General features: G+C 40.4%; 1 pseudogene; it reads left to right on the top strand.

The window, feature by feature from the left end:
- Positions 1-3,049: 3,049 nt before the first annotated feature.
- Positions 3,050-5,914, top strand: LOC105468223 (protein FAN pseudogene; annotated as a pseudogene).
- Positions 5,915-7,652: the final 1,738 nt, after the last annotated feature.

The following is a 7,652-nucleotide window of genomic DNA, read 5'->3' as shown; positions in this document are numbered from 1 at the left end:
AAATGTAAAAGAACAGAAATTATAACAAACTGTCTCTCAGACCACAGTGCAATCAAACTAGAACTCAGGACTAAGAAACTCAATCAAAACTGCTCAACTACATGGAAACTGAACAACCTGCTCCTGAATGACTACTGGGTACATAACGAAATGAAAGCAGAAATAAAGATGTTCTTTGAAACCAATGAGAACAAAGATACAACATACCACAATCTCTGGGACACATTTAAAGCAGTGTGGAGAGGGAAATTTATAGCACTAAATGCCCACAAAAGAAAGCAGGAAAGATCTAAAATTGACACCCTAACATCACAATTAAAAGAACTAGAGAAGCAAGAGCAAACACATTCAAAAGCTAGCAGAAGGCAAGAAATAACTAAGATCAGAGCAGAGCTGAAGGAGATAGAGTCACAAAAAACCCTCCAAAAATCTATGAATCCAGGAGCTGGTTTTTTGAAAAGATCAACAAAATTGATAGACCGCTAGCAAGACTAACAAACAAGAAAAGAGAGAAGAATCAAATAGACACAAGAAAAAATGATAAAGGGGATATCACCACCGACCCCACAGAAATACAAACTACCATCAGAGAATACTATAAACACCTCTGCGCAAATAAACTAGAAAACCTAGAAGAAATAGATAAATTCCTGGACATATACACTCTCCTAAGACTAAACCAGAAAGAAGTTGAGTCCCTGAATAGACCAATAGCAGGCTCTGAAATTGAGGCAATAATTAATAGCCTACCAACCAAAAAAAGTCCAGGACCAGATGGATTCACAGCTGAATTCTACCAGAGGTACAAGGAGGAGCTGGTACCATTCCTTCTGAAACTATTCCAATCAATAGGAAAACAGGGAATCCTCCCTTACTCATTTTATGAGGCCAGCATCATCCTGATACCAAAGCCTGGCAGAGACACAACAAAAAAAGAGAATTTTAGACCAATATCCCTGATGAACATCGATGCAAAAATCCTCAATAAAATACTGGCAAACCGAATCCAGCAGCACATCAAAAAGCTTATCCACCATGATCAAGTGGGCTTCATCCCTGGGATGTAAGGCTGGTTCCACATATGTAAACCAATAAATGTAATCCAGCATATAAACAGAAGCAAAGACAAAAACCACATGATTATCTCAATAGATGCAGAAAAGGCCTTTGACAAAATTCAACAGCCCTTCATGCTAAAAACTCTGAATAAATTTGGTACTGATGGAACATATCTCAAAATAATAAGAGCTATTTATGACAAACCCACAGCCAATATCATACTGAATGGGCAAAAACTGGAAGCATTCCCTTTGAAAACTGGCACAAGACAGGGATGCCCTCTCTCACCACTCCTATTCAACATAGTGTTGGAAGTTCTGGCTAGGGCAATCAGGCAAGAGAAAGAAATCAAGGGTATTCAGTTAGGAAAAGAAGAAGTCAAATTGTCCCTCTTTGCAGATGACATGATTGTATATTTAGAAAACCCTATCATCTCAGCTCAAAATCTCCTTAAGCTGATAAGCAACTTCAGCAAAGTCTCAGGATACAAAATCAATGTGCAAAAATCACAAGCATTCTTATAAATCAGTAACAGACAAACAGAGAGCTAAATCATGAATGAAATCCCATTCACAATAGCTTCAAAGAGAATAAAATACCTAGGAATCTAACTTACAAGGGATGTGAAGGACCTCTTCAAGGAGAAATACAAACCACTGCTCAGTGAAATAAGAGGACACAAACAAATGGAAGAACATTCCATGCTCATGGATAGGAAGAATCAATATTGTGAAAATGGCCATACTGCCCAAGGTAATTGATAGATTCAATGCCATTCCCATTAAGCTACCAACAGCTTTCTTCACAGAATTGGAAAGAACTGTTATAAAGTTCATATGGAACTAAAAAAGAGCCCGCATTGCCAAGACGATCCTAAGCCAAAAGAACAAAGCTGGAGGAATCATGCTACCTGACTTCAAACTATACTACAAGGCTACAGTAACCAAAATAGCATAGTACTGGTACCAAAACAGAGATATAGACCAATGGAACAGAACAGAGCCCTCAGAAATATTGCCACACATCTACAGCCATCCGATCTTTGACAAACCTGACAAAAACAAGAAATGGGGAAAGGATTCCCTATTTAATAAATGGTGCTGGGAAAACTGGCTAGCCTTAAGTAGAAAGCTGAAACTGGATCCTTTCCTTACTCCTTATATGAAAATTAATTCAAGATAGATTAGAGACTTAAATGTTAGACCTGAAACCATAAAAACCCTAGAAGAAAATGTAGGTAATATCATTCAGGACATAGGTATGGGCAAGGAATTCATGTCTAAAACACCAAAAGCAACGGCAACAAAAGCAAAATTGAAAAATGGGATCTAATTAAACTAAAGAGCTTCTGCACAGCAAAAGAAACTAACATCAGAGTGAACAGGCAACCTACAGAATGGGAGAAAATTTTTGCAATCTATTCTTCTGACAAAGGGTTAATATCCAGAACCTACAAAGAACTCAAACAAATTTACAAGAAAAAAAAAGCATAAAAAGTGGACAAAAGCTATGAACAGACACTTCTCAAAAGAAGACATTCACATAGACAACAGACACATGAAAGAATGCTCATCATCACTGGCCATCAGAGAAATGCAAATCAAAACCACAATGAGATACCATCTCACACCAATTAGAATGGCAATCATTAAAAAGTCAGGAAACAACAGGTGCTGGAGAGGATGTGGAGAAATAGGAACACTTACACTGTTGGTGGGACTGTAAACTAGTTGAACCATTGTGGAAGACAGTGTGGCGATTCCTCAAGGATCTAGAACTAGAAATACCATTTGACCCAGCCATCCCATTACTGGGGATATACCCAAAGGATTATAAATCATGCTGCTATAAAGACACATGCACACGTATGTTTATTGCGGCACTATTCACAATAGCAAAGACTTGGAATCAACCCAAATGTCCATCAGTGACAGACTGGATTAAGAAAATGTGGCACGCTGGGCCAGAGCCTGCCCGGGACAGGAACCAGATGACAGCCCAGGCCAGATTCCACCCGGCAGCAGCGGAAGCACGCCGAGCCGGCCGGCAGTGCAGTCCCGGCGGCGGCGGGCAGCTCACCCAGAAGGCCGCGCGGGGTCGGGGTGCGGATCCTTACCCCGGCGCCCGCGCCCAGCACGCGAGCCCCGGCGTTCGCTGGGGAGGATTTTCCTTGCTGCTGCTGAACTTGGAGGAGTACTACTCCGAACAGCATAGAGCCAATCACATTTTGCACAAGGGCAGTCACCATGAAAGAAAAATCAGAGGCTCCTTAAAAATATGTTCAAAATCAGCGATTTTTGAACCAGATGCAATATCCCAGCCCATCATCAAGATTCCTTTGAGAGACTGTATAAAAACAGGAAAGCATAGAGAAAATGGAGCCAACAGACACTTCACAAAGGCGAAATCTGGGAGTATTTCACTCATTTCAGTCAGGTATATTTCATTAAAGAACATAATGTTGTCACACCATATAAAATAGAAAGGGGCAAAATGGAGTATGTTTTTGAATTGGATGTTTCCGAGAAAGTGGAAGATGTTGTGGAGACGTTGCTTCAGCTTCACAGAGCATCCTGCATTGACAAATTGGGTGACCAAACTGCCATGATAACAGCTATTTTGCAGTCCCGTTTGGCTAGAACATCATTTGACAAAAACAGGTTCCAAAACATTTCTGAAAAGCTGCACATGGAATGCAAAGCAGAAATGGTGACGCCTCTGGTGACTAATGCTGGACACGTGTGCATCACGGACACAAACCTCTATTTTCAGCCTCTCAATGGCTACCCGAAACCTGTGGTCCAAATAACACTCCAAGATGTCCGCCGCATCTACAAAAGGAGGCATGCCCTCACGCCTCTGGGCTTGGAAGTATTTTGCACAGAAGGTGATCTGTGTTCCGACATCTACCTAAAGTTCTATGAACCTCAAGATACAGATGATCTCTATTTTTACATTGCCACATACCTAGAGCACCATGTGGCGGGGCACACTGCTGAGAGCTACATGCTGCAGTGGCAGCGTGGACTCCTTTCCAACTATCAGTACCTCCTTCACCTCAACAACCTGGCCGACCGCAGCTGCAACGACCTCTCCCAGTACCCTGTGTTTCCATGGATAATACATGATTATTCCAGCTCAGAACTAGATTTGTCAAATCCAGGAAACTTCCGGGATCTTAGTAAGCCAGTGGGGGCCCTAAATAAGGAACGGCTGGAGAGGCTACTGACACGCTACCAGGAAATGCCTGAACCAAAGTTCATGCATGAGAGTCACTACTCTTCCCCGGGTTATGTACTTTTTTTATCTTGTTAGGATTGCACCAGAGTATATGCTGTGCCTACAGAATGGAAGATTTGATAATGCAGATAGAATGTTCAACAGTATTGCAGAAACTTGGATGGTGCACCGGATTTTAAAGAGTTAATTCCAGAATTCTATGGTGATGATGTAAGCTTTCTAGTCAATAGCCTGAAGTTGGATTTGGGAAAGAGACAAGGAGGACAGATGGTTGATGATGTGGAGCTTCCCCCTTGGGCCTCCAGTCCCGAGGACTTTCTCCAGAAGAGCAAAGATGCATTGGAAAGCAATTATGTGTCTGAACACCTTCACGAGTGGATTGATCTAATATTTGGCTACAAACAAAAACGGAGTGGTGCAGTTGGGGCCCATAATGTATTTCATCCCCTGACCTATGAAGGAGGTGTAGACTTGAACAGCATCCAGGATCCTGATGAGAAGGTAGCCATGCTTACGCAAATCTTGGAATTTGGGCAAACACCAAAACAACTATTTGTGACACCACACCCTCGAAGGATCACCCCAAAATTTAAAAGTTTGTCCCAGACCTCCAGTTATAACGCTTCTATGGCAGATTCCCCAGTCTCTCCAGGTGAAGAGTCTTTTGAAGACCTGACGGAAGAAAGCAAAACACTGGCCTGGAATAACATCACCAAACTGCAGTTACATGAGCACTATAAAATCCACAAAGAAGCAGTTACTGGAATCACAGTCTCTCGCAATGGATCTTCAGTCTTCACAACATCCCAAGATTCCACTTTGAAGATGTTTTCTAAAGAATCGAAAATGCTACAAAGAAGCATATAATTTTCAAATATGGCTTTATCGTCTTGTTTACTTTTACCAGGAGATGCCACTGTCATAACTTCTTCATGGGATAATAATGTCTATTTTTATTCCATAGCATTTGGAAGACGCCAGGACACATTAATGGGACATGATGATGCTGTTGGTAAGATCCGTTGGCATGACAACAGGCTATATTCTGCATCGTGGGACTCTGCAGTGAAGGTGTGGTCTGGTGTTCCTGCGGAGATGCCAGGCACCAAAAGACACCACTTTGACTTGCTAGCTGAGCTGGAACATGATGTCAGTGTAAAGACAATCAGTTTAAATCCTGCAAGCACACTGTTAGTTTCCGGCACCAAAGAAGGCACAGTGAATATTTGGGACCTCAAAACGGCCACCTTAATGCACCAGATTCCATGCCATTCAGGGATTGTATGTGACACTGCTTTTAGCCCAGATAGCCGCCACGTCCTCAGCACAGGAGCAGATGGCTGTCTTAATGTCATTGATGTACAGAGAGGAATGCTCATCTCCTCCATGATGTCAGATGAGCCCCAGAGGTGCCTTGTCTGGGATGGAAATTCCATTTTATCTGGAAGGCAGTCTGGTGAACTGCTTGTTTGGAACCTCCTTGGAGCAAAAATCAGTGAGAGAACACAGGGCCACACATGTGCTGTGACATGTATATGGATGAATGAACAGTGTAGCAGTATCATATCACAGGAGGGGAAGACAGACAAATTATTTCTGGAAATTGCAGTATTAAGTGCCTTTTCCTCTCCTGAATATTAAGTTTTAATGCATTTTTAAACCAAACTTTTAAACGGACTGGTGAATGTGCAATGCTAGAAGTTTTACCACATGGAAAATTTGTGGTTTTAAACTTTCTAAATCATGGTGACTTCGTTGAAAGCCATTAGTTGCCATTCTCTTAAGGCAGATAAAATGTGGCAGTGCTAGGAAAAACATGTTACATTGTAAGGCAGATGATCATCCCTGTATGATGATTGTCAGAAGACAGGACTGGGTAGCAGAGAACAGCTAAGAGATAAATTGGGCTAGGGAACTTGTCAGAAAGCACTGAACAATTAAGAATTTTCCAACAAAATGTGCAGTATTCTCTGCTACTTCTGAATCTGTTTCGTCTTCCTAATCTATCACAATTGCTACCCATTGGGTTTTGGGTGTATGTTTTCATAGAGTGGTTACTTTCTATAATGCTGTACCCAGATTCTAAGAACCTGGAGAAGTTTTAGCAGTTCTTATAACAGTAAGTTTACTGTGTATAGGAATAGTTTGTATTTCATTATAGCTATTCAACTTTTCTACATTAAAAATATTTTTCTCTAAAAAAAGAAAAAGAAAGACAATGTGGCACATACACACCATGGAATACTATGCAGCCATAAAAAAGGATGAATTCGTGTCCTTTGTAGGGACATGGATGCAGCTGGAAACCATCATTCTCAGAAAACTATCGCAAAAACAGAAAACCAAACACCGCATGTTCTCACTCATAGGTGGGAATTGAACAATGAGAACACTTGGACACGGGAAGGGGAACATCACACACCAGGGCCTATTGTGGGGGGGGGAGGGGGAAGGGATAGCATTAGGAGAGATACTTAATGTAAATAATGAGTTAATGGGTGCAGCACACCAACATGGCACATGTATACATACGTAACAAACCTGCACGTTGTACACATGTACCCTAGAACTTAAAGCATAATAATAATAATAATAATAAATAATAAGAGAATCTAAAACTACCTTCACTGCTACAGATTTTTCCCATGACTGTGAGATTCAGACTTCAATGTGTGTGGCAGGTAAGGAAATTATGAACATCAAGCTTGTCCCAACTACACACTTCTAGTTACATCCTTTGTTCAGTCAGCTGTTGAATACGAGGTAAACTGCCTCATTTTCATATCTTTACAATAAAATAATAAAGCTCAAAATATTTCTCTAAGCAGCTTCATACAAATGGAAACATAGGACATTGTACATTTGCAACTAAAGCATCAGCTTCTTAGGAAATACAACTGTAGCTGTCTCTATGGTCCGAAGACTAAAAAATCCAGATATTTTAGAAAAATTAAATTATGAAATAATTGTATTACACATGTCTTACCTTTATCAAAGACTTTAACAAGTTTTCTTTTAGGTAAAAACTTCAGTAATAAATTTATTTATTTGTAAATCTTATTGAATATAGAATTTTAGAATCAAAGGGCCTATTTAATCCCATGCTTCTCTGTTGGATAGAAAAGTGAAGAGATACATAAATATATATTCTCTTAGTGCAATAAATGAAAATAACTATATAGAACTTTGACATATATAATCTTGTTTCATTCCAAATATTCTTGTCAGATGATAACTGGTATTTTTGTCTTCATTTCTTAAGTGAGAAACTAAAGGTCAAAGGAGAGCAATGACTTCCTTAAGGTCACTAAGTGACAAGGGCAGAGTTGGAACCCGGTTCTTTCACTTTAGAG

The sequence above is a fragment of the Macaca nemestrina genome, chromosome 11 (assembly GCF_043159975.1).
Source record: "Macaca nemestrina isolate mMacNem1 chromosome 11, mMacNem.hap1, whole genome shotgun sequence".
Classification (NCBI taxonomy): domain Eukaryota; kingdom Metazoa; phylum Chordata; class Mammalia; order Primates; family Cercopithecidae; genus Macaca; species Macaca nemestrina.
Note: the sequence above shows the minus strand (reverse complement) of the source record. Positions and strands in the feature narration are given on the sequence as shown.